This window comes from Phyllostomus hastatus, unplaced genomic scaffold, assembly GCF_019186645.2.
Source record: "Phyllostomus hastatus isolate PE091 unplaced genomic scaffold, TTU_PhHast_1.1 phas_scaffold_21, whole genome shotgun sequence".
Lineage (NCBI taxonomy): Eukaryota > Metazoa > Chordata > Mammalia > Chiroptera > Phyllostomidae > Phyllostomus > Phyllostomus hastatus.
Window position 1 is genome coordinate 20295224 of NW_025334017.1, and position 5845 is coordinate 20301068.

The 5845-nt window shown below is 42.5% G+C and overlaps 1 long non-coding RNA gene and 1 other non-coding gene across 2 annotated transcripts; one reads left to right on the forward strand and one right to left on the reverse strand.

The window, feature by feature from the left end:
* The first annotated feature begins 807 nt into the window (after positions 1-807).
* Positions 808-971, forward strand: LOC123833397. The gene has a single exon (XR_006788237.1). It is a non-coding gene; the product is annotated as a U1 spliceosomal RNA (small nuclear RNA).
* Positions 972-994: 23 nt separating this feature from the next.
* Positions 995-5014, reverse strand: LOC123833353. Its single transcript, XR_006788217.1, has 2 exons — positions 4966-5014; positions 995-1524 (listed from the first exon to the last, which is right to left on the reverse strand). It is a non-coding gene; the product is annotated as an uncharacterized LOC123833353 (long non-coding RNA).
* Positions 5015-5845: the final 831 nt, after the last annotated feature.

Genomic DNA, 5845 nt, shown 5'->3' on the forward strand with positions numbered 1-5845 from the left:
TACAAAAGCACAGAGGTAAGAAGTATAGGGACCATTCTAGAAGTCAGAAAAATTCCCAACGTGCTGCTCCACGTTGGGTAAAAAGTAGAGTGATAGATGATGTTGAAAATGTAGACTGAGTCCAAATCACAAAGGACCTTGCATGTTCTGCAAAAGGATTTGGACTTTAGCCTGAAAGTGATATGTAACAAGTCTAAGTGTTAAGCAGATACGTGACAGGATAAAATTTCCTGTCCCACATGAAGCCAGAAGTGATCACGTGACTTGCTTTGGCCAATGAAATGTGAATAGGAGTAATGCGGGTCACTTCTGAAGGATAGTTGAAGAGAAAGTGCATGCTTTGGCCCATTCTCCTTTACCTCCACCCAGTGACCAGCAATCTTAAAACACTGGCTTTTCATCCTTGATTCCTGAGTGATGACAATGAGCATAACACTTCTGTTGAATGACAGTAGACTTGTAGCAGATGTAAGAAATAAACCTTTGTTGTCTTAGCCACTTTGATTTGGAGGTTGTTTATTACTGAAGCAATGTTTCAGGCTACCCTGGCTTATATTGTAGTAGAATAACACAATCAGATTTATATTTTAAAGGTAACTGATGGCAATATGGAAGATGCCTTAAAGGTAGGAGAGGAAGTTAATTACTGACAAGGAAGCCAATAGGGAGATATTGAAATAATTCTAGGATAGAAATAATAAAGGCCTAAAATTAGAACAGGAGAGGTAAAGAAAATGAGCTATACACAAAAAAATTATTTAGAGAGCAATAGCAACGAGAATGTGGTGACTAATAAAATATGGTTCTATACTTACTTGGCAGGAGAGACACCGTGATCACAAAGGTAGTTTTCCCAGGGCAAGGCTCATCCATTGCACTCCAGGTGTGCTGACCCCTGCAATTTCCCCAGGTGTGGGAAATCTGACTGTATAACCTGTGGTAATGGGGGATGTGTTCATGCTCTTCCCCAATCAAAAATACATGTACACATATATGGTTTATAAATGTTTTAGTTATCTATTCTTATATAACAAATTACTCCAAAACATATCAGCTTAAAACAACGTAAGTATGTATTCTCTCGCAGTTTTCTGTGGGTCAGGAAGTTTAAGAACGGCTTAGCCAGTGGTTATGGCTCAGGATCTCTTACGAGGTTGCAGTCAAGATGTGGGCCAAGGCTGCCGTATCTGAAGGTTTGATTGGGTTGTAGGGGTGTCCAGCCTGTGGCATCTGTGGGCCACACTGGAAGAAGAAGAATTGTCTTGGGCCACACATTAAATACACAAACACTAATGAAAACTGATGAACAAAAAAAAAGGTTTTAAGTAAATTTCTGCTTTTGTGTTGGGCCACATTCATAGCCATCCTGGGCCACAGGATCCACTCCCAAGACGATTCACTCCCATGGCTGACAGGTTGACGCTAACTGTTGGCAAGAGCATTCAGTTCCTCCTCACGTGGATCTCCCCAAAGAGTTGCTTGAATGTCTTTATGATATGGCAGCTGGCCCCCAGAGCAAGTGACCTAAAAATTTAAGGTGAGACAGCACTTTCTCTTATGATCTGACTTTGAAGTCACATACCATCACTTCTAGCATATTCCTTAGTCACATAGGCCTATCATGATACATTGTCAGAGAGATCATAAAAAATGCAAATTTTAGAAGGTGAGGATAATTGGGGGTGTCTTGGAGCCAGACTACCACAATGAACAAGATGGAAGCACAGAAGCTAACTGAGATTTCTAGTTTGAGTGATAGGATCCAATGATGGGATTGAGCAAGATGCAAAGCACAAGAGAAAAATAATCAGATTGGGAGGGGAGAGAGATTAGTTCAATTTTGGACCTGCCATGTGGAGGAACCTAAAAGGCATACAAAAGTGAAAAGCCTAATTATCATTTGAAAAAAGGAAGTTCTGCCCTGGCTGGTGTGGCTCAGTGGACTGAGTGCCAGCCTGTGAAGCAAAGAGTCACTGGTTCGATTCCCAGTCAGGGCACATGCCTGGGTTGCAGGCCAGGTCCCCAGTAGGGGGTCTGTGAGAGGCAACTGATCCACAAATCTCACAGTACACTGATGTTTACCTCCCTCTCTTTCTCCCTCCCTTCCCCTCTGTCTAAAAATAAATAAATAAAATCTTTTTTTAAAAAAAGAAAGAAAGAAAAAAAGAAGTTCCCAAGAGAGATCAGAGTTGAGGATGTCAGAATCAATATATCTAAGTGGAGGAGGAAACCAAGGCAGAAAAGAATATGGCCCAGGAAGGGTGTACAGAAAGAAAAGGGAAGAAACACTAAATCTGGAACAAAACCTTATTGAGAGAGTCCTTTATGTAAGGAATTGGGTGTAGGAGGAAAAGTCAGCAAATGACACAGGGAAGAAAAAATCGGGGAAGTGAACAGAGCATAAGAGCTGTGTAGGCACTGAAGGTAGTTGAGGGGAGGGGTCAGTGAGTTCCAGCAGCAGTGCCAAGTGACACAAGCAGCCAAGTAACAGGAAACGAAGGCCTGCCCCCCCAGATTTCACAGTTCAGATGGGCGGCCATCGGGTACAAGGTCTCCGTCGAGTTGGGGTGTGGAGCTTGCCTAAATGCATGACTTCGCCCATTAGATTAAACCACTCCTGTCATGCAATGGAGGTGGTTTCCCCTGGTAACGGGCAGACCCATTACCTAAGAACTAATATGTACAGTAGTGAAAGATTCCTTTTAGCATGGGTCTGTCGTGCTCCATCTATGGGTGGTGGAGAATAAATGAATGGGTCAAACAAAGCACTATGTCCTCTGCCCAAACAACCACACCTTCAAGAAAAGCTTCACGTGTTGATAACCTTCTTGGGGTGACCAGGAAGCTAATCTACAGGCTGCAGTTATAGGGTAGAAAGGTAGTTATAAGGTAGGTATTTTGTTCACCAACACATTACAAGTGCCTGGCACATAATAGATGCTCAAAAAATATTAGTCAAATAAATCAATTGGGATTGAATCCTAAGGTCAGGGAATACTCAAATGGCAATATTATTTTTAGCCAAATAAGAAAAAACTCCAGTGACTTACCAGAAACTAAAAGCAGAAATGTCGTGATTGTTGCTGTATTTGAAGTCATTACCTTTGGTTTTGAAGACAATGCATCACAGCATCCCTGAAATCTTTGTCTAGGGTAAATCCCAGCCCAATAGTATGCTCGGGGGCCGATGGCAGGAGGTAATACAGGAAACTAAAACTTATTACCACTCAAAATTAATGGCTTTGGCCATAGATGTCATTATTTACTGAGCCTTCCTTGGTCTTAGACATCCTGCCAGGAAATTACGGAAATAAATTCAGTCAAAAAGCAAGAAAGGGCACTGCTAGGAGGGTCCAGCTCCACTAATCTGTTCATTTATTCATTCACATATTCGTCATTCAGGAAGCTTTCACTGAGTGAATACTATGTGCCAGATGCTGCTAGGCCGAAATCTTTTCGGGAATAAATAGTGTTGGTTTTGTTCCAGTGATGGCAGTTATTATTTTATTCCTGTCACCACCAACTTCATCATTATTCATGTAATGTTGGAGGCATATGAAGGCCACCATGGGAACCTAGGGAAAGTCACCTAGAGGTCTGCCGACTCATTTTTCCTCCCACAAGGAGTGGGGAGGACATTCACTCAGCAGTCTCACCTGCACCACCTGCCAGTCATTTTATTCTAAGAAGTGATCGATCTAGGCCCATGGATCTAAGTTACCAATGTGTGGGGGTGAAGGGAGACCATTTGGGCTTATTTTAGAGGGAAAACTCCATTCCCTTATTCTGGCAATATTTTCCCAGTTATAAATTAATCCTCAGAATCATATAAGAAACTTAGGATGAGAGTGGATAAATGAACAGCTGCAGTACATTAAATCCTTATTTTCATTCTAAGAGCTTGATCTGGCTGGTTATCAGTTTTTAGCTTTTCACAACATCTGTAGAAGCAAACCATAATATAGCAGGAACTACTTAGGAGCTAACAAGATACCACCATGGTTGCATGCATTTAGAAATGGTCCATCGATGACACAGGAGAAATCAGATGGTTACACTTTTGCAACATTTTTTAAAGACCTTCAATAAGGTCTGATACCTTGAAATATAAATGAGGGAAAAAGAAGTCTGTGCCCATGCTAAAATTCAGGCAAAGAAACAATGGAAAGCTATCTTTGACCCCATCAAACAACCCCTTCTGTCTTAAGCCACCAAGAACCCCCTATATCTCCTTGGAATCTTAACTTCCTTCCAAATATCCATTGGACTTCCCTTCATTCCCCAGGTAGGCCTGGTGTCGCTAAGAGTTCTTAACATGATGAACTGGTTTCCTTGGGCTGCTTTAACTAATCACTACAGACGGGATGGCTTAAAACAACTGAAATTTCTTTTCTCACAGTCCTAAAGATTAGAGGAATGAAATGAAGGTGTTGGCAGGGCCACACTCCCTCTGAGGCTCTGGGCAAGAGTCCTCCCCTGCCTCTTCCAGCTTCTGTGACTGCCGACAACCTGTAGCATTCCTTGGCTTGTGGCTGCATCACTCAGTTTTCTGCCTGATCCTCGCATGGCTGTCCTCCTCCATGTGTGTCTCTGTGTCCAAATCTCTGTCTCCTTATAAGGATGTGGGGATTAGATGTAGGGCCCATTCTAATCCAGTATGACCTCATCTTAACCTGGTTACATCTGCAAAGACCCAATTCCAGATAAGGTCACATTTGCAAGGACCAGGGGGTTAGGACTTCAACCTAACCTTTTGGAACGCACAGTTTAACACATAAAAATGCCCAAACTCTGAGTCTTCTAATGTCGGGAAATGCCACATCATAAACATGAGCCAGCCCTCAGGATTGCTGGGCCTCCTATGTGAAACTGGAATAATTCCCGTTTTCCTCAAAAGTTTGTTGCAAGTTACAATGAAAAATTTCCTTTTTTCTCTCCCCCTTCTTTCCTTCAGTCCTTCCTTACCTTTCAGAATCCTCGTGAGTACTTTCTGTGAGGACCCAGGGTCAGTGCTAGGAAGGATAGAAAGATGAAGTGAGATTCCCGCATTCATAAGATTTAGACCTTGTGGAAAGATTCAACTGTCCATAAAAGTCGTAATATATGGCAAAAGGTGGTAATTGCCAGGAGAGTCACAGACACAGTGACACAAAAATACAGACAACATAGATCAATTCCTGCTGGGAAGAGTCACGCAAGGCATCTGAGCTTGATCTTGAAGAATATCTAGGATTTGGATTTTCAGAGATTAGAAGAGTTCTCAGTGGAGCTGGGTGAGCAGAGGCACAGTGGCAGGGAAGCGCAGCAGGTTTGTGAGTTTCTCAGCGTCTCCAGGCCCCTCCCGTGTCACTGCTACAAATGCATTTCAGAAGATTTACTAGGAAAGACATTAGAAGGAAAAGCACCAAAAAGGTAGCCAACTGTGACCGTCTCGGAGAGATACAATTTTCCTTCGTGCTGTTATTTTCTTTCAGATTTTCTTCAATGCTCATGCATTATTTATAATTAGGAAAAATAATTTTTTCCATTTTTCAAGAAAGAGTTTCAAATGCCACACACACACAAAAGAGAGAGAGAGAGGGAGAGAGAGAGAGAGAAATCATATCTTTCCAGATACAGAATTCTGACAGAGTGAGATGACTTTGATCATGCCAATTACGACCCAGAGGGAGACAGGACCAGGGGAGGCAGCTGATCCTCTGGTCCCTGCAGCTGGGTCTGCACTGGCCTGGCAGTCAGGGCTGGAATTTGAGCAAAGCTGCAATTTTTCCTTTAGGTAAGCAATGTCTGCCCTCTGCTGGTGATTCAAAAGCTACCAAAGGCAAGAGTTCTTTCTCATCTTCTT